The following is a 21,719-nucleotide window of genomic DNA, read 5'->3' on the forward strand; positions in this document are numbered from 1 at the left end:
AGAGGCAAACGGTTGCAACGGTCGGCCATTATGTTGCTATGAGCGTGAGATGTCCTGCACAGCAACGCCACAAGACGGTAACATCAGTCCTCATGTTGCAGCATCATGACCAGCTCATACAAAGTGATCGTGCAGGATCAGAGGCCCCGACATATCCAGTCCTAGGGACGGAGCATCATGTGGAATTACCTGGTTATTTCTGAGATCTGAATGATAAAACTCTTCTACTGCTCCTCAATGATGTCACTCATTTATCAAAACACTAAATATTCGCTTCCACTGCACGTACAGGACATCCGTGCCCGGTGATGCACGGACCAGTACCAGGGCCCTGTAATCCTGGGCAGGGTTGAGTTGATGGCTAATTTTCTTGAAAATCCCATAATGCGAGTGAAAACAGAGGAGATGTAAAGAGTCGTCTCCCCCGCCCTCACTCCCCAGTAGGACTTTGCTGGGATATTTCCTCAGGGCCCTCCACCTCCATTGGATTAAACGTTAAAAATACTGGAAGACGGCCACCAGGCTGCGTGGGAAAATGCCCAGCGTAGACACTTATGAGAGGAGCCGTCTGTTTAATCTAATAATTGTAACTTTTAATCTATAGCTGACTGAGGAGGGAAGGGGGGGGGGGACGTCCGGAGTAATATCTGTGCATTGTATAGTATTGTAGAAAAGTCAATTACAACCAGAATCTTAAATATGTGACAATTGATATCAGAAGAATTTTGTAAATTTTTTTTCCAATTTTCTCTTCCTCACAATAAACTACAATTGCAGCTTTAGTATAGTAAATATTTTCTTAAAGGGCCATAAACTTTAAAGCCGGAAGATTATAAAAGTGCTGGAGCGTTATAAGAGTTATATGATGTAATGTCACTGGTGGATATAATAGTACTGGAGTGATATAAGAGGAGCGGCTGATATCAGTCACACATATGATGTAATGTCTCTGGAGGATATAATAGTGCTGGAGTGATATAAGAGGAGCGGCTGATATCAGTCACATATGATGTAATGTCTCTGGAGGATATAATAGTACTGGAGTGATATAAGAGGAGCTGCTGATATCAGTCACACATATGATGTAATGTCTCTGGAGGATATAATAGTACTGGAGTGATATAAGAGGAGCGGCTGATATCAGTCACACATATGATGTAATGTCTCTGGAGGATATAATAGTGCTGGAGTGATATAAGAGGAGCGGCTGATATCAGTCACACATATGATGCAATGTCTCTGGAGGATATAATAGTGCTGGAGTGACATAAGAGGAGCGGCTGATATCAGTCACACATATGATGTAATGTCTCTGGAGGATATAATAGTGCTGGAGTGATATAAGAGGAGCGGCTGATATCAGTCACACATATGATGTAATGTCTCTGGAGGATATAATAGTGCTGGAGTTATATAAGAGGAGCGGCTGATATCAGTCACATATGATGTAATGTCTCTGGAGGATATAATAGTACTGGAGTGATATAAGAGGAGCGGCTGATATCAGTCACATATGATGTAATGTCTCTGGGGGATATAATAGTACTGGAGTGATATAAGAGGAGCGGCTGATATCAGTCACATATGATGTAATGTCTCTGGAGGATATAATAGTACTGGAGTGTTAGAAGAGGAGCGGCTGATATCAGTCACATATGATGTAATGTCTCTGGAGGATATAATAGTGCTGGAGTGATATAAGAGGAGCGGCTGATATCAGTCACACATATGATGTAATGTCTCTGGAGGATATAATAGTACTGGAGTGATATAAGAGGAGCGGCTGATATCAGTCACACATATGATGTAATGTCTCTGGAGGATATAATAGTGCTGGAGTGTTATAAGAGGAGCGGCTGATATCAGTCACACATATGATGTAATGTCTCTGGGGGATATAATAGTACTGGAGTGATATAAGAGGAGCGGCTGATATCAGTCACATATATGATGTAATGTCTCTGGGGGATATAATAGTGCTGGAGTGATATAAGAGGAGCGGCGGATATCAGTCACATATGATGTAATGTCTCTGGAGGATATAATAGTGCTGGAGTGATATAAGAGGAGCGGCTGATATCAGTCACATATGATGTAATGTCTCTGGAGGATATAATAGTACTGGAGTGATATAAGAGCGGCTGATATCAGTCACACATATGATGTAATGTCTCTGGAGGATATAATAGTACTGGAGTGTTATAAGAGGAGCGGCTGATATCAGTCACACATATGATGTAATGTCTCTGGAGGATATAATAGTACTGTAGTGTTATAAGAGGAGCGGCTGATATCAGTCACATATGATGTAATGTCTCTGGAGGATATAATAGTACTGGAGTGATATAAGAGGAGCGGCTGATATCAGTCACACATATGATGTAATGTCTGGAGGATATAATAGTACTGGTGTGTTATAAGAGGAGCGGCTGATATCAGTCACACATATGATGTAATGTCTCTGGAGAATATAATAGTACTGGAGTGATATAAGAGGAGCGGCTGATATCAGTCACACATATGATGTCATGTCTCTGGAGGATATAATAGTGCTGGAGTGTTATAAGAGGAGCGGCTGATATCAGTCACATGTGATGTAATGTCTCTGGATGATATAATAGTGCTGGAGTGTTATAAGCGGAGCGGCTGATATCAGTCACATATGATGTAATGTCTCTGGAGGATATAATAGTACTGGAGTGTTATAAGAGGTGCGGCTGATATCAGTCATATATGATGTAATGTCTCTGGAGGATATAATAGTGCTGGAGTGATATAAGAGGAGCGGCTGATATCAGTCACATATGATGTAATGTCTCTGGAGGATATAATAGTGCTGGAGTGATATAAGAGGAGCGGCTGATATCAGTCACACATATGATGTAATGTCTCTGGAGGATATAATAGTATTGGAGTGTTATAAGAGGAGCGGCTGATATCAGTCACACATATGATGTAATGTCTCTGGAGGATATAATAGTACTGGAGTGTTATAAGAGGAGCGGCTGATATCAGTCACATATGATGTAATGTCTCTGGAGGATATAATAGTGCTGGAGTGTTATAAGAGGAGCGGCTGATATCAGTCACATATGATGTAATGTCTCTGGAGGATATAATAGTGCTGGAGTGTTATAAGAGGAGCGGCTGATATCAGTCACATATTATGTAATGTCTCTGGAGGATATAATAGTGCTGGAGTGTTATAAGAGGAGCGGCTGATATCAGTCACATATTATGTAATGTCTCTGGAGGATATAATAGTGCTGGAGTGTTATAAGAGGAGCGGCTGATATCAGTCACATATTATGTAATGTCTCTGGAGGATATAATAGTGCTGGAGTGATATAAGAGGAGCGGCTGATATCAGTCACATATGATGTAATGTCTCTGGAGGATATAATAGTACTGGAGTGATATAAGAGGAGCGGCTGATATCAGTCACATATGATGTAATGTCTCTGGAGGATATAATAGTGCTGGAGTGATATAAGAGGAGCGGCTGATATCAGTCACATATGATGTAATGTCTCTGGAGGATATAATAGTGCTGGAGTGTTATAAGAGGAGCGGCTGATATCAGTCACATATTATGTAATGTCTCTGGAGGATATAATAGTGCTGGAGTGTTATAAGAGGAGCGGCTGATATCAGTCACACATATGATGTAATGTCTCTGGAGGATATAATAGTACTGGAGTAATATAAGAGGAGCGGCTAATATCAGTCACATATGATGTAATGTCTGGAGGATATAATAGTGCTGGAGTGATATAAGAGGAGCGGCTGATATCAGTCACACATATGATGTAATGTCTCTGGAGGATATAATAGTACTGGAGTGATATAAGAGGAGCGGCTGATATCAGTCACACATATGATGTAATGTCTCTGGAGGATATAATAGTACTGGAGTGATATAAGAGGAGCGGCTGATATCAGTCACACATATGATGTAATGTCTCTGGAGGATATAATAGTACTGGAGTAATATAAGAGGAGCGGCTGATATCAGTCACATATGATGTAATGTCTCTGGAGGATATAATAGTGCTGGAGTGTTATAAGAGGAGCGGCTGATATCAGTCACATATTATGTAATGTCTCTGGAGGATATAATAGTGCTGGAGTGTTATAAGAGGAGCGGCTGATATCAGTCACACATATGATGTAATGTCTCTGGAGGATATAATAGTACTGGAGTGTTATAAGAGGAGCGGCTGATATCAGTCACATATGATGTAATGTCTCTGGAGGATATAATAGTGCTGGAGTGTTATAAGAGGAGCTGCTGATATCAGTCACACATATGATGTAATGTCTCTGGAGGATATAATAGTGCTGGAGTGTTATAAGAGGAGCGGCTGATATCAGTCACATATATGTAAATGTCTCGAGGTTTTCAGCACTGGAGATGTGAAATATAAAGTAGTGATTATAGGGGAGGGGAGGTCTCGGCACTTCTTGTTACTCAGTCACCCTCTTCCCAAACGAAAATGGCTGATAACAGAGAACTATAGATTGTAAGGAACTGCACAGCATATGGAAAAAAAATAATAGACTGCGTGTGTAGTGTCCCTTTAAAGTTCCTCTAAACCTATACACACACACGTGAATCTGCGAATAACTTTCACACATTATATACTGTATCTATATCTTATCAGATCAGAACATATCTCACAGGGGGATAAGGCTGTGATAAGCAGAAGATATTTTCTTGTCAGAGCATATGCCAAAATTGCCAAACATTGTAACGCACTCACTCCATATAAGATATACGACACGGAGGGAATCCAGGGAAGAGCACAGGAATTTGTCAAGGGGGTCTTCAATTTACACACAGCACCTTCATAAAATAATTCTGCATTTAAGTGCCACCCACAGTGCCCCATATCAGTGCTAGCCACAGGGCCCTTATAACCGTACTAGACATTGTCCCCATAACAGTGCCAGTCAGTGTCTCCTTATATAGTTTCCAGACACAGTGCCTCCACATCAGTTCAAGCCAGAGTACCCCCATATAAGTGCCTATCACAGTGTCTCCCAAAAAGCGACAGCCACATTACTCTTCTCTTAGTTGGGGCCGGCAGGCTTCATGCGGGACGGAGGAGGGAGGGGGTCAGGCGTTTGGACAGGCAGGGGGGCACACTGTGCAGGAAGCTTCCACAAATAAAGACCCCTGGAGGTGAACTATGAATATTGATAGACCTCCGTGTACACCAGTCAGTCGGTCACTGATACGGGGTCATTTTATTTACTTCTTTTGTAAGGTGTAAAATCTCTGTCATGGAGTGACAGTTCTCACGCTCTAGGTACAGACTCCTGTTTCTTTACAATATTGTGTCTGAAATGTGAGAAATTTTGTATCAATATTTGTAAACTGCAACAATGTTTCATTGCTTTCTTGTTTAACACTGAGAATTCCAAACAGTCCGGGGAGAGTCAAGGCCATCACAGAATGAGATTTTATCTTAGGTTGGGTCTAGAAGTAACATAAGCTTCAAAAATATCGGGGGTCACTGAATTTCCTACACGAAAACCAGACCATGAGTGACGCACTATTGTCCCAAAATAAAAAGTCATTACATATCGGGTGGAGAGTGTATGCCCTAAAGGATGTGAGGGTCAATGCATAGGATAGGTCAGCGAGGTGACATCAGGTCACCGCCAAAGATCTGCAATGTGTATCTAAAAGAAACCAAAAAAAATACCCTCACCCCAATATATTAAATATAAAAAGTAACAAAACAGGGCAGATATGATGGACCTCTTGGGACTTTTGTGCCATCCCTATTCTATGTTTTTATGTCACAGCACAATGAGCTTCATCCAGAATGAGCCTCCGTTCCGTACAATGAACCTGCAGCACAAGCAGCAGCTGCCTGGCATTGGCTCACTGGCAGAGGACTGTTTGCGGTCAGCCAGTGGCCAGTGTCTCTACTATTGAAACTCATCCATCTGGAAGTGAAAGGCAGGGACAGGGCGCTCCACCAGGGTCTTGTGCTCGACAAGCTCACCATGTCCCAATCACACGTCTGAGGGGCTCGCATGCACACTGGCGTATGCTAATTGCTCCTCTTGTCCACATGCCAAGCTCCCTTCCAATACTCCCCCAAAATAGAGAAAGTCCTTGGTATTCTGTGCGAGCCATGGCTCATGTAAACCGCATTCATCCCCACTAACCTTGGCGGAGAGCCTCAAGCGGAGGACAATGGCCCAATTGTCTGCCATTCTTTTGCATTCACTTGGTTCTTCTGGAAGTGCTCAGCGTTCCTAGTTCCTGACTGACGCACATCATTAATCTGGACTCTAATTATTACCAGTGAATGGTCAGCCGTCTGCTACCCCCGACATACAGGTGACGGAGGCGGCAGGTACAGTAATACACCACTCACCACAATTATACCCTCACATCCTGATAAACGCAGATTCACCGGTAATGGGATAGTGCTCAGTAATCCCAGGAAATAGAAGGCCTGGCCGTGTCTTTGGTCAAGTTGGTAAAAATTGCAAAGCACCAAATGTTTCTTATTACCCCCCCCCCCGCCCCCATGTCACTTCACCGTGGGAACATCATGAGTTGTCACCAGTGCTAAATTACAACCAGCTTGGCCCTGGCCCCTACAACAAAGCTCCAGCAACATGTTTTATATATCAGGCATAACTGGTACATGTAATATAATAAGTAATGTCTCCTTTTAGCGTGCGCCCGTTCTGTTCTGGACAGATTAATCATCCACAGATTTGATCCGGACACATTCACATCCGGGTTATATCTGAGCATAGACATTGAAGCATAGGTCTACTTCATTACACAGAATAAATCTACACAATGTTGAGAATCTGCTTTAAATATCTTGTCCGAAGTCATGTCTTATACTAGAGTCACATCCAGAGCTGCATTCACACTTCTGCTGTTTTTTAATTTTGGGTGCAGCTTGTCTAGACTTCCCCATTAGACGTAACCTCAGAACTCAGACCAAACTGGGTCATGGTCATCTGAGCTTGCACAACGCACTCCATTTTGGTAAAAGGAAAGTAGACAAAAGCTGCAAATGCAGCTCTGAATGTGACTGGTGTTAAGAAATAATCAGGCATTATTTTTTCATTCAAAAGAGAGACTGGCGACAAGCTTTGAATTTTTTTTTTATCTGTCAGCGCAATTATATTCAAGTGAATGGGGCTGAGCTGCAATACCATACAAAGTCTATGGACAAGAGTGGCGCTGTTTCTGGAAAAGTAAGCAGACGTTTTATTATCCTGGACAACCCCTTTCTATGTAAATCTGCAGTAACACAATCTTTACTGACAGAGCATAATTCAGATCGCTTGCAGTCAGTGAATGGTTTCCACATTAAGGGCTCATTTAGACTCTAGTGTAACCCGTCCGTGTGACGGCCGTTAAAACAACGGCCGTCACATGGACTCATGTATTTCAATGGGACCGTACACACGGCCGTTGTTTCAACGGAGCGTGTGAAGGGTCTGTTGAAAAACAGGACATGCCCATTTTCTTGCGTTTTCACGCATCCCTCCATAGGCTCTAATCTATGAGGGATCCGTGATATCGCGTCCCGCACGAGTGCACCTCGGATGTGAAAAACGCAGTTTTTCCCGTCCGAGGTTGCACACGCTCGTCTGAATGTAGCCTTAGTCTTTACATCCAGTGCTTGGAAAATAAAAACATCAACTCTGTCCTGACCTAGTCCTGCTCAGGCAGCTGATGGGCTTTTACATTGTATCAGCCTAGAGTTCAGCACAGGAGAGAAATTTGTGCTGCTTTTTTTTAGTTTAGATGCTACACTGATACACTCTAACAAACCCCCAGCTGTGTGAGTAAGACTATTAACAACAAGCAAAAACCTAGAAAAAGCTGAAGAGTCGTAACTCAAAGTTTATGAAAAAGTTGCAGAACTCTTAATTATACGAGTCAGATTTATTTTGGATTATACTGGAGAACCCCTTTCATTTGACACTCTCTAGACACTATAGTGTGACTTTGTGACTTCCCCTCACGGCCTGGACTTCCTCATATGTGGAGAAGTTAAAGGTCTCGCCATGAGCAGGACACGGCAATACTGAAATATTGTTCCCTCATCCCAGCTGCAACGTGACAACCGACGCCGGGTGAATGTAAGAGTGAGATCTCCTCAAAGACGGTATTGTGCTTCTCCGAGAATCCAGATGACACATCAAACCCAACAGCTGGATGAAGTGAATGCACGCGTTTTGCTGAGCTCAGCAGCTTCATTGACGCCTCGTAGATCTGAATCACAGCAAATAATGTGAACGCCAATGGTCATGAATGGTCATTGAGAAAGGGTCATAAAGGCACGCGGCACGTATCCAAGCAATAGAAATAAATAACTTTCCATGCAAATAAGGCCCTGTTCACATGACGTTTTTCCCCTACATTTAGCGTGTACATGGGGAGAGATGTGTATCCTTTTGACCTCCGTCAGGCTGGTATTGGTCAGTATACCATTTTTTTGGAGGCTGGAATAGCGTAGTATATAACACTTACCATCCCAAGGGATCCTGAAAAAAACGTATACCACTCGGAATGTTGTTTTTTTTAACACGGAAGCCAATGTCTGACGTATGCTACTTCATAGTGTACAAGTCATGGGCTTTTCAATAGCTCTTCATGATGTATACGTTAATTGGATACCATTATAGTCTATGGGCGATGTATACGTTAAACGGTGGCCTTATATTGGCATTCATCACCCGTAGACTATAATAGTATCTGTTTAACGGATATTATTAAAGTCTACGGTAAGGGATGCCACTGTTAGGAATCCATCACAGCCTATGTTTAATGTCTACGTCAAGAGCTTTTTTCCGATATATGTCAAACGTAGGCAAAAAAACGTGAACTTAGACGGGTAAGTGACTGCAAGATCAAGACATCTGCCTCAATGCGGAGTCTCCAGGGAGGTAGAAGAGAATTACTAAAAGGTTAAACAAGGAGATTGTAGGATTATTGATCCCCAGTGTTGGCCTCTTATATGAAGTCCTTTAATATTGTCTTCAGCTGATTCTAAGTTGATATTAGGTGACAACCATTTACCGCCATTTCAGTGCCCATAGAGATTTGTCACCCTGAATGGCGTATATATCATTATTATGTAGTTAACCCCTCCTGCTCTGTCTGACTACGTCGCTCCCAGATAGGACGGCGAATCATTGCATGGATTTGTGGGCGGACAGAGATTTAAGTGAACATCCCTTGTGAGAGGAACACGTGGTATATCTGAACACTACACCCATGTCTTCGTGCTTGACCCTGCTGCCACTAAACTGGGACACAACCTCAGATTTCCAGGTAAAATATGGCGTTGCTAATGAGTCACCATGGTAACTATAAGCGAAGTCTCTGAAAACAGAGGGGACTCTAATTGCAGCGCTTTCCTGGAATTAAACCACGTAACAGGATGTTGGCACCAACCGGGCATTAATACACATAATAACACAATGTCTGAGCTCATTCTGGGGGTACACCATCTTGAATTTCCCGAAGTAAATGTTTTCAACTATATTGGAGGGGGAAGGAAGTAAGTTGGACAATTATACAAAGAGGAGAGAACATAAAGAAAAGTTTCCTCCTCCGTGAGAAGCGGAGACTCGTTCTCCCAGTCCATACAGAACTCCATAAGGCCGGGGAAAACACAGCGACTGAAGAAGAGCAATGACTCCAAAATGTAAAGTAGAAGCACTTGCTGCACTGCAATGTGGGTGCGTTTTATACGTGGCTGCCATGTCTTCCCGAGGATTCATATAATCCCAATGTTTTACGATGCAGCATTTTATATGTACAATAGATCAGACAAGCGCCTTGTGAACACATCATCTTACCAATAACCTATTATAATACAGTCCCAGATTGTAGGGGCCCGAGGATCCGGCTAATGCTGTGCTCCAATAGGCTTGTTTACATGTATCTATTATCGCACGATGGGCATTATACGAAGAAGAGAAAAAGGGGGTGTCTTTTTTTTGGGACCACCCCAATAGCTCAAACGTAGAACCGCTGCTGAGACTGGTTGCTCCGGGGGCTCCTGGTGCTTTTGCATTACATGGACTGCCACTGGTTTCATTTGGGATGCAGCAAGTGGTTCCTCAGTGGTAGCAGCGGATTGTGAGGGGTATCAGGAGACCTTCCAGCAGGGCAGAAGTTATCCAAATTTGGCAAAATTAAAGTTTACAAAACATCTCTCATCCATAACGCACTGCAGAGATTTATATCAGTTATTTTTACAGGAGACATCGGGAGGGATCAACCCTCGTTGACATGATATAAGCAGCTCGCTGATTAAATAGCTATTATTTTGATATCAGACAGTGTTTTCTCAGCGCACAGATTCCGTTGTGTTATCCTGATTCGTGGCTCCGTTTGTCGTGGCGAGCGCTTGTTTGCATTGTAAATTGACTGAGGTCTCATATGGTCAACACACTTACTACTGGATAAGTCAACAAGAGCTCCCGTAATGTGCCGTTACCTGCTACACGGCTTCTGTTTGAACTGGAAATCCTTAGAATGACAGCGGATTAAGCTATTGGTGCCTCCGGTTCTACTGGGAATTGAATACCTGTTCGCTGAAAAAGAGGCTGCGCCGGCATGCGGCGACTTCTCAATCTAGATCAGCTCACATTGCAGTGTATTATAATGTCAGATTAGTGCTATTGAAGTATATGTCCACATTTTGAGCAACATTTTACACCATATATATATATATATATATATATATATATATATAATCTACACGAAACGTTGAGTAACTTTGTGAAAGCAATGCATTATTAATTTTGTAATGCGTTCCATCAGGATTCTGCTGCTTGTTATTGGAAACAGTCAGCAAGCTTGTGAATCAGGGTCCACTGAGAATCGAAAGTCTATAGGGATCCCATCTCCAATAAGAGAAAACGCTGGCTGTATATAAACTGCTACGGGTGCCCTGTATATAAGAATAACTTCAGCTAAGAGAACGTGGAGGGTTTGTATGGAAATTGCAGAGGTGACAGCAGCGGATCATGAACATCTACCAGCAGACTATTCCAGCCCACTGTGTATTATCTATATGTATTATGTCATACAAGATGCGGTGCTGGAGCCTCAGACGGAAGTTTTATATCAGCCCGCGCACATTACAATGGAGTCATTGTTACAAGAAGCTTTTAGCTACGAGTGATAGTCTATTCTTGTTCTTCTCAATGAATGCACAGGAAATCTGCAAGGAGCACAGCGCTGATAGGCCGCAGAGGAGGAAATCTGGATTCTCTCATTTTGGGGCCACAGCCCAAAACTGGGAGAGGAATGGGCCATGTGTCCCCCCCAGCTCTATCTGACAGAGGGACCTGGGTAATCACGCCTGTTATTCTATCTTAGAAAAAATGAATGCAGTCAGGAAAGGAGAAAAGTTACTAATCCTCTCATTATCTTACAATAGCAACGAGGTTGAGGCAAGTTTTGGAAAATAAAAAGCGACAGCGGATAACAAGTCTCAGTATCCAGGCGCCTTAAACTACGGTCTTGTGTATGAAGAGTCCCCGTGGACACCAAGATTTCCTTCTATATACAAAAGCATTTAAAAAAAACAAAAAATAAAAGGGGCAAACTGAGAAAATATAAATAGTACTTACATAATCCCAGCAAATATAAGACTTCGAGACCGCCATATTCTGTGCAGATGATTCATAGTTCTAGGTGTTTCTGAGAACGCTGAAGATGTGTCCGCCATTAATGTCACCCAGCTTACCAGCACTTGGCAGCGATGCATCGCCCTCTTCCATTCTTCAACATAACATTCAGACGTCTAGAAAAGGAAGAAAGAAAAATTCTGGGTGAAGTACAAATCTCCTAGTAAGGTGGCATTCAGACCAGTTCGATTTGCGCGCGTAAAAAAGGCAGCGGTTTTTTCTACATTTCATGTCCGTGTGTGTTGCGTATTGGCATCAGCGTGCATTGCGTATGGAATGTATTTTTCACGTTCGTGCAAGTACTTTTTTTAGACTTCATATGGCTGACTAGGTGCGCAAAAACACAGCAATATAGGACATGGAGTTTCCTGCAATGGACACTCGCTGCATGAAAACTCCTGCATGTCTGAATAGCCCCACTGAAATGAATGGGTCCGTGTGCTGTGCATTGTTCTAACGCACAGCACACGGACGAGGAACGCGCTCGTCTGAATGAGCCCTAATGCAGTGATAAAGTAGGCATGGTAGGTTGTATGTTTATGGTGTTGGGTATCGTGTGACATGTTGACCAGATTCAGAATGAGCAGCTTAGTCTTATCTGTCTAGAACGTTTTTCCTCTTTCATTCAAATCAAATGAAAAACCCAAAACTGCAAGAACGCAGCTGCAGAACAGGTCGGAGCAGGGCAGAGAGGTGTGGGCAGTGCCATGAGATTCACAATGGATAGAAAAAACAGCTTACATTATAGGGAAGAGAGATAAGACGTTTCCGCTGTTTGGTAAACGTTACCCTGCGTATCGCTGATTGGGGAACTGAACGTCCATGATCCAAAGCACAGTCATATCTCATGTCCTAAATAACAGGGGACCGGCCACAGAATATACGTAAACTATTAGACACCAGTCCCCGGATATATACAGGCGTTCGTTTACGCAGGCCCGTGCAGGTTTAAAAATGTGATCAATGACCGGAGCTTCATGTTCAAAAATAGTTGTATTATTGCAAGAGTTAAAAAGAAAGCAGCAACTGTTTACTGAACAAGATACATTATGTAATCTACCATTCCTGTAATATTTTAGATTCTACAGTTGTTACATCAGTATTCAGATAAGAACTCATAGCTGGGGGCGCTGTTGCATTGGGGTTTAAAGAGGCTCTGTCACCAGATTTTGCAGCCCCTATCTGCTATTGCCTGTGATCGGAGCTGCAATGTAGATTACAGTAACGTTTTTATTTTTAAAAAACGAGCATTTTTGGCCAAGTTATGGCCATTTTTGTATTTATGCAAATGAGGCTTGCAAAAGTACAACTGGGCGTGTTGAAAAGTAAAAGTCCAAGTGGGCGTGTATTATGTGTGTACATCGGGGCGTTTTTACTACTTTTACTAGCTGGGCGTTCTGATGAGAAGTAACATCCTCTTCTCTTCAGAACGCCCAGCTTCTGGCAGTGCAGACACAGCCGTGTTCTCCAGAGATCACGCTGTGTCGTCACTCACAGGTCCTGCATCGTGTCGGCCACATCGGCACCAGAGGCTACAGTTGATTCTGCAGCAGCATCAGCGTTTGCAGGTAAGTAGCTACATCGATTTACCTGCAAACGCCGATGCTGCTGCAGAATCATCTGTAGCCTCTGGTGCCGGCTCGTCTGACACGATGCAGGACCTGTGAGTGACATCACAGCGTGATCTGCCAGAAGCTGGGTGTTCTGAAGAGAAGTGGATGATACTTCTATACACAACGCCCAGCTAGTAAAAGTAGTAAACACGCCCCGATGTACACACATAATACACGCCCACTTGGACTTTTACTTTTCAACACGCCCAGTTGTACTTTTGCAAGCCTCATTTGCATAAATACAAAAATGGCCATAACTTGCCCAAAAATGCTCGTTTTTTTAAAAATAAAAACGTTACTGTAATCTACATTGCAGCGCCGATCACAGGCAATAGCAGATAGGGGCTGCAAAATCTGGTGACAGAGCCGCTTTAAAGAACGATTTGTCACCAACAAATGGTGAAAAGTGGTACTGCAAGCAGCAAATCTAATTTTTAAGATTTTTTTAAAAATTGCCCTGTATAGAATAATGTATCACTATGCTTGAGAAAGGTCCTAATGTTAGACTGAAACGTTGCACCTTTATGTGTTGGCTTGAATAAACCACCCTTTTTTTCATCTACTTCATTGGAGTGCTGCAAGATTTATTTTTGGATATTGATTCCGTCCTTGGATCTGGACTACTTGCTTGGCACACGATTACATGTAAAAGATTTTTCTCGATTGTGTTTGAGTGCTGCTGTCCTTTCTGCTGGTGTAGGTGTATGTTCCTAGTGATAATCGTATACCTATGTATATTTGGTCATATATCCCTGTGTGTATATAGCCCGCACACACACGTCCTGCTCAATGAATAAAAAATATAATTTTATTTATTTAGGTCAGTAATTCAATTCAGAAGTGTCTCTCATATATTCTATAGATTCATAGATTACACACAGAGGGATCTATTTCCAGAATAACCAACACTGCTGCTCCGTGTCCACAGTCCTGTTTTCAGATGAAAGTAAATTTTGCATTTCATTGGAAATCTCGGTCCCAGAGTCTGGAGGAAGAGCGGAGAGGAGTCAGGCCAAGTGTCCTGCGCTCCAGTGTGAAGTGTCCTGCGCTCCAGTGTGAAGTGTCCTGCGCTCCAGTGTGAAGTGTCCTGCGCTCCAGTGTGAAGTGTCCTGCGCTCCAGTGTGAAGTGTCCTGCGCTCCAGTGTGAAGTGTCCGCAGTCAGTGATGGTTTGGTGAGCCATGTCATCTGCTGGTGTTGGTCACTGTGTTATATCAGGTCCTGAGTCAGCGCAGCGTCTAGCAGGACATTTCCCAGCACTTCGTGCTTCCCTCTGCTGACAGCTTTATGGAGATGCTGATTTCATTTTCCAGCAGGACTGGGCACCTGCCCACACTGCCAAAAGTGCCAACACCTGGTGTAATAACCACAGTATCACTGCGCCTGATTGGCCAGCAAACTCACCTGACCTAAACCCCATAGAGAATCTATGGGGTATTGTCAAGAGTAAGATGAGACCCCAGACCCAACAATGCAGACGAGCTGAAGGCCGATATCAGAGCAACCTGGGCTTTATAACCCCTCAGCAGTGCCACAGGCTGATCGCCCCCATGCCACGCCGCATTGATAACACCTCAGCAGTGCCACAGGCAGATCGCCCCCATGCCACGCCACATTGGTAACACCTCAGCAGTGCCACAGGCTGATCATCTCCATGCCACGCCGCATTGATAACACCTCAGCAGTGCCACAGGCAGATCGCCCCCATGCCACGCCACATTGGTAACACCTCAGCAGTGCCACAGGCTGATCATCTCCATGCCACGCCGCATTGATAACACCTCAGCAGTGCCACAGGCTGATCGCCTCCATGCCACGCAGCATTAAAAAAACACCTCAGCAGTGCCACAGGCTGATCGCCTCCATGCCACGCCGTATTGATAACCCCTCAGCAGTGCCACAGGCTGATCGCCTCCATGCCACGCCGCATTTATGCTGTAATTCATGCAGAGTCGGAGCAACGACCAAGTATTGAGGGCAGATACTGGACAGACTTTTCAGTTGGACGACATTTCGGTGTTAAAAATCATTTTTGATATTGAGCTTACATAATATTCTCATTTTATGAGAAACAAAATTTTGGGTTTTCATGAACTGTTCCCATAATCATCAACATTAAAAGCAAAAACTGCTGGAAATAGATCCCTCTGTGTGTGATGAATCTATAGAATATATGAGATCCCTCTGTGTGTAACGAAGCTATAGAATATACGAGAGACATTTTTTTTAATTGAATTTCTGAAATAAATTAACTTTGATGATATTCTAAATTAATTGAGAAGGGTTAATAATAATAATATATATATATATATATATATATATATATACATACATACACACACACACTACCGTTCAAAAGTTTAGGGTCACTTAGAAATGTCCTTATTTTTGCAAGAAAAGCACAGTTTTTTTCAATGAAGATAACATTATATTAATCAGAAATCCACTCTATACATTGTTAATGTGGTAAATGACTATTCTAGCTGCAAATGTCTGGTTGTTAATGCAATATCTACATAGGTGTATAGAGGCCCATTTCCAGCAGCCATCACTCCAGTGTTCTAATGGTACATTGTGTTTGCTGACTGTGTTAGAAGGCTAATGGATGATTAGAAAACACTTGAAAACCCTTGTGCAATTATGTTAGCGCCGCTGTAAACAGTTTTGCTGTTTAGAGGAGCTATAAAACTGATCTTCCTTTGAGCTAGTTGAGAATCTGGAGCATTACATTTGTGGGTTCGATTAAACTCTCAAAATGGCTAGAAAAAGAGAGCTTTCATGTGAAACTCGACAGTATATTCTTGTTCTTAGAAATGAAGGCTATTCCATGCGAGAAATTGACAAGAAACTGAAGATTTCCTACAACGGTGTGTACTACTCCCTTCAGAGGACAGCACACACAGGCTCTAACCAGAGTAGAAAGAGAAGTGGGAGGCCCCGCTGCACAACTGAGCAACAAAACAAGTACATTAGAGTCTCTAGTTTGAGAAATAGACGCCTCACAGGTCCTCAACTGGCAGCTTCATTAAATAGTACCCGCAAAACGCCAGTGTCAACGTCTACAGTGAAGAGGCGACTCCGGGATGCCGGCCTTCAGTGCAGAGTGGCAAAGAAAAAGCCATATCTGAGACTGGCTAATAAAAGGAAAAGATTAATATGGGCAAAAGCTCAGACATTGGACAGAGGAAGATTGGAAAAAAGTGTTATGGACAGACGAATGGAAGTTTTTGGTGTTTGGATCACACAGAAGAACATTTGTGAGACGCAGAACAACTGAAAAGATGCTGGAAGAGTGCCTGACGCCATCTGTCAAGCATGGTGGAGGTCATAATAATAATAATCTTTATTTATATAGCGCCAACATATTACGCAGCACTTTACAATTTAGAGGGGACATGAAACAAACAATATCAGACATTACATAGTGACAAAGTTCATTTACAATTCAAATCTGGGGAGTGAGGACCCTGCTCGCAAGAGCTTACAATCTATGGGGAAATAAGGGAGACACAAAGTGTAACAGTGTTTGTTCTGTACAATGGTCCGGCCATTTTTATACACATGCGGTGGTAACATAAAACTGCATGAGCCGGTGACCAGCCAGTATCCGTGTATGGCGGACATGAAGAGAAGGAGTGTGAGGGAATCTTATTCTGATGATGTAATGGCAGGGGGTAGGGAGACGGACAAGTGAGCCCTAATCTACCCGCCACTCTGTCCCTGCCTACTTGCAACGACCCGCCCTAGGCGACGGGGTACAACTGGGCGGCGGTCCCTGCGCTCAGTAAGTGCACGACAAACACGACAAACATACAAGGAACACAAGCAAGGAAAAGGGGCCGTTGCCCACGGCAACACCGTGAGCAACCAGAGTGGTGAACGAGCCGAGTCAAGCCAGGAGTGTGCGAGGTACAAAACGAAAAGCAGAAGAGTAGTCGGTAAGCCAGGGTCGGTATGGAGCAGGATCAAAAATAGCAGGAGCTGTAGCTGGGCCAGGAACCACAAGGAAAGAAACAAAAGCAATAACAAGCACCGAGGGACAGGAAGTGCAGGCTTAAATAGACCGAGGGCGGGAGCTAGCTGAGTCTGGCCAGGTTACGATAGGCTCTCCCACTCCTAAGCCTGCCAGCCTGAATGGTGGAAGCAGGAGTCAGTCTCAGGGATGTATTCTCAGGTGCTGACTGATTAGTTCTGGGAGTTAACCCCGCTGTGCCTGGCAGATCCTTTACAGATGACTGATCTAAATGGAGGGCCATGGAAAGGAGTCAGATTAGGGAATGTTATAGGCCTGTCTAAATAGATGTGTTTTCAGGGCACGTTTAAAACTGTGGATATTGGGAATTAATCTGATTGTCTGGGGTAGCGCATTCCAGAGGACGGGTGCAGCACGAGAGAAATCCTGGAGACGATAGTGGGAGGTTTGGATTATGGAGGATTTTAATCTAAGGTCGTTGGCAGAACGTAGAGCCCGAGTAGGGTGGTGGACAGAGATGAGGGAGGAGATGTAAGGAGGTGCAGCACTGTGGAGAGCTTTGTGGGTGAGAGTAATAAGTTTGAATTTTATTCGGAAGGGGATGGGCAACCAGTGCAGTGACTGGCACAGATTAGAGGCGTTGGTGTAGCGGTTGGTCATAAAGATGAGCCTGGCTGCTGCATTGAGGATAGATTGGAGAGGGGAGAGTTTAGTGAGGGGAAGACCGACTAGTAATGAGTTACAGTAGTCAAGACGAGAGTGAATCAGAGCAACAATGAGAGTTTTGGCGGTTTCCTCCGTAAGAAAAGAGTGGATTCTGGAGATGTTTTTGAGGTGAAAATGACAGGAGCGTGAAAGTGATTGTATGTGAGGAGTAAAGGAAAGATCTGAGTCAAAAATAACCCCGAGACAGCGGGCGTGCTGCTTAGGAGTGATGATAGAGACAGCGGGCGTGCTGCTTAGGAGTGATGATAGAGACAGCGGGCGTGCTGCTTAGGAGTGATGATAGTGCCACACACAGAGATGGAGACATCAGGTTTAGGGAGGTTAGTAGATGGTGGGAACACAAGGAGCTCAGTTTTAGAAAGATTCAGTTTCAGATAGAGAGAGGACATGATGTTAGAGACAGCGGACAGACAATCACTGGTGTTCTGTATTAGAGCCGGGGTGATGTCACGGGAAGAGGTATATAATTGGGTGTCATCAGTGTAGAGGTAAAAGGGATTGTGAATAAGGAAGGCTATCACTCCGCAACGCCATGCCATACCCTGTGGACAGCGCTTGATTGGGGCCAATTTCATCCTACAACAGGACAATGACCCAAAGCACCTCCAAATGATGCAAGAACTATTTAGGGAAGAAGCCGGCAGCAGGTATTCTATCTGTAATGGAGTGGCCAGCGCAGTCACCAGATCTCAACCCCATAGAGCTGTTGTGGGAGGAGCTTGACCGTATGGTACGCAAGAAGTGCCCATCAAGCCAATCCAACTTGTGGGAGGGGCTTCTGGAAGCATGGGGGGGGAAATGTCTCCCGATGACCTCAGCAAATTAACAGCTCGAATGCCAAAGGTCTGCAATGCTGGAATTGCTGCAAATGGAGCGACCAAAGCAAAGTCTGAAGGAGAAAATTATTATTTCTAACCTTGTCAATGTCTGGACTATATTTTCTAGTCATTTTGCAACTCATTTGATAAATATAAGTGTGAGTTTTCATGGAAAACACAAAATTGTCTGGGTGACCCCAAACTTTTGAACGGTAGTGTATGTATATATACACACACACACACACACACACACACACACACACACACACACACATGGATATACAATAGCTATATATACATAGGGATATATAATCTCAACTAATATATCTGCACAGAACAGCTGCTTTGTAATCCGCACACATGTACAAAGGTGAATTTTAAGAAACGTCTCCTCTGAAACAAAGTAAAACATTACATTGTGATTCTGCCGGGTCTGTAGATATCTGGGAAAGTCTCTAAGTGACGGGCACAACATAAGCCAAGGAACATTGTAGATGTGTAAAAAAAACTTCTATAAAGGTTGAATCCTCTCCAATAACAATATACAAGACTTGAAGAGAGTGAAGTCATTCTCTTATCAGTTCTGGTTGTAGAGCTGAAGCCACACGGGTGAATTGTTATCTAAGAAACAGTGAGAAAGCCAAAACTATTCATAGCAGTCCAACTGTTCTCGATGCAATGAGCGTATGAGATAAAAACATTGAGAAAAACAATAGCGGCTCTCATGGAGGAGAAGACAACATGCCCTGGGCTGCTACACGACCTGCATTCCCACAGAATCCCTGAGAAAGTCCTCCAATGGATGTATAAGCCACGGCAGGAGACACTGGATGCACAAAACCAAAAGTAAAAGGTATAGGCATAGAAGAGGGATATCAGCTCACATTGGGCCAAGGGTAACACGGAGATCAAAAGTGGGCACCAAGATCAGGACTGGACTATGCGTCAGGTGCCATGATTAGGCCTCGTTCACATCTGCGTTGGAGGCTCCGTTAGGGGCTTTTGTCGTAGATACGGCCGAGATTACCGTAAAACAATGGTGCAGCATGCTGCGCTACTGTATTCGGTAAAACCACGGACACCCCGACGTAAGACATTAAAGCCAATGGGTTCTGTCGGCCGCTGGTGGCGTTTGTGGTACAGCGGAACAGTCGCTTCCGGATTTCCCCAAAACAGGTGTGAAGCCAGCCTGACATGTAAATCCTAACACGTATTATGCCAAGACTAGCATGCAGTGCCATACGCACCAAGACGAACATACTGATCCACATCTGTGGCGAAGCATAAAATGCAGATCTATACTTGGCAGCCAGACTAATACGCAGAATCATATATAGACTAATATCTTCTTACTGCTATGACTGCACTTCTCAAATCGATATGGCCTCATGCACACGAAGTAGCCACGTGGACGGTCCGTGATTACCGCATGGACGGCGGAGGAGTGTCTTCCGCGGGTCGTCCACAATCATTTTTCATTTTAGGGCTCTCCTCCACACAAGCGCCTTGGAGCTTTCTGTCCTATAGAAGTCGGGCTGGGATTGTAGCTTTACATTTATGGTTGAATTGCACAAACTCTGCTTACCGGTGGTCTGACCCTCACAGCGTCAAAGTTTGGCAAACAGAATAAAACTGGTTATTTCTGCTTTCATAATAAGGAGTTACATATAAAACACACAGAAGGGCTCGTCTCCCAGTGATGTTGTGACTTATTAGACTCCACTCTTCATCCCTGTCTAGTCCTCAAGGCGCTGATTGTAATGTCTTCATTTTACCCGCGACACGACAAATGTTATACTAACAGCAAATAAGAAGATTAAGCTGGTCAGCTGTAGAGCGATCGCATGTTTTTAGATGAAAGGATTGATGTCCTTGACATTGCAGGAGCCGTCCAGCTGATGTAAGTCTATAGCTTTCTCCAAGACATTCCCAACACACAAATGTCCGTGGATTAAGCTCCAGCACCATCATCTTTCCGAGCGGCAGCTGAGAGTATCCCAGATCCTGCAAATAATTCACCTTGGTCGTTGGCTGTGCATAATTTCCGTTGAGAATTTGGCTATAGTGAAAAACAATCTCGACTTGGTTGAGAACTTACAGTGGGCTAGAATAATGCTGCAGTTTGTTTCCTATTATTTTCTTTGTAAAATGAGCCAGATTTATTAATGTAGTTCGTTTTTTGGGGCAAAATAATGAAGAAAAGTACGCCAGCCAAGAGAAAAGCGTCTAACATGTCTAGCAAAATGCGCCAAATTTATCATACAGTGTGTGCAATTGTGATAAACTTGTGGCAGTTTCTGCCGGTTTGGTTTTATACTCTATCTTTGAAGGGGTTTTTGCACTACAAACATTGATCACCTATCCACAGGACAGGTGATAAATGTATGATCTTTGGGACCCCCACCCATCACTAGATCAGGGTACTGAGACCCGGTTCCTTCGCACTGCACGATTGCAGGGAGGACTTTGAATGGAGCGGCGGTCGTGCGTTGGCCATTTGGTGACTATGGAGCTGTCGGAAACAGCCGAGTGAGTGATCGGTGGGGTGCCCAGCGATCATACATTTATCACTTATCCTATGGATAGGTGGCGCTCTATTCTAAGTGTACGGGACTAACGGAAATGGCAGAATACATCCCTCGGCTGTTTCAGTCAGCCCCATGCACATTGAATGGAGTGGTAGAGGGAGATCCTCCCATCCTGTACCCCCAATGGAAGGTTCAAATGTAATGTGAAGACAGCCTTAACACTTGGGTCACCGCTTTAAATATTACGTTTATAGCCATTTATACAATATATTGTAATATAAAATATCCTGTTTTATAAGCATTACTGCACTTTTCTGTGTTTTTCAACTTAACATTAATGTGGTATCCCTTGCCTAACACAAG

At 43.6% G+C, this 21,719-nt stretch overlaps 1 long non-coding RNA gene across 1 annotated transcript in view; it reads right to left on the reverse strand.

Annotated features, from left to right (window-relative positions):
* The window catches only part of LOC142658996 (uncharacterized), a 70,829-nt gene that overhangs the window by 37,405 nt on the left and 11,705 nt on the right, over positions 1-21,719 (reverse strand). Inside the window, exon 2 of the long non-coding RNA XR_012850238.1 lies at positions 11,644-11,816. This is a non-coding gene — a long non-coding RNA (uncharacterized LOC142658996). The remainder of the gene's footprint in view (positions 1-11,643; positions 11,817-21,719) is intronic.

Source organism: Rhinoderma darwinii, chromosome 8, assembly GCF_050947455.1.
Source record: "Rhinoderma darwinii isolate aRhiDar2 chromosome 8, aRhiDar2.hap1, whole genome shotgun sequence".
Lineage (NCBI taxonomy): Eukaryota > Metazoa > Chordata > Amphibia > Anura > Rhinodermatidae > Rhinoderma > Rhinoderma darwinii.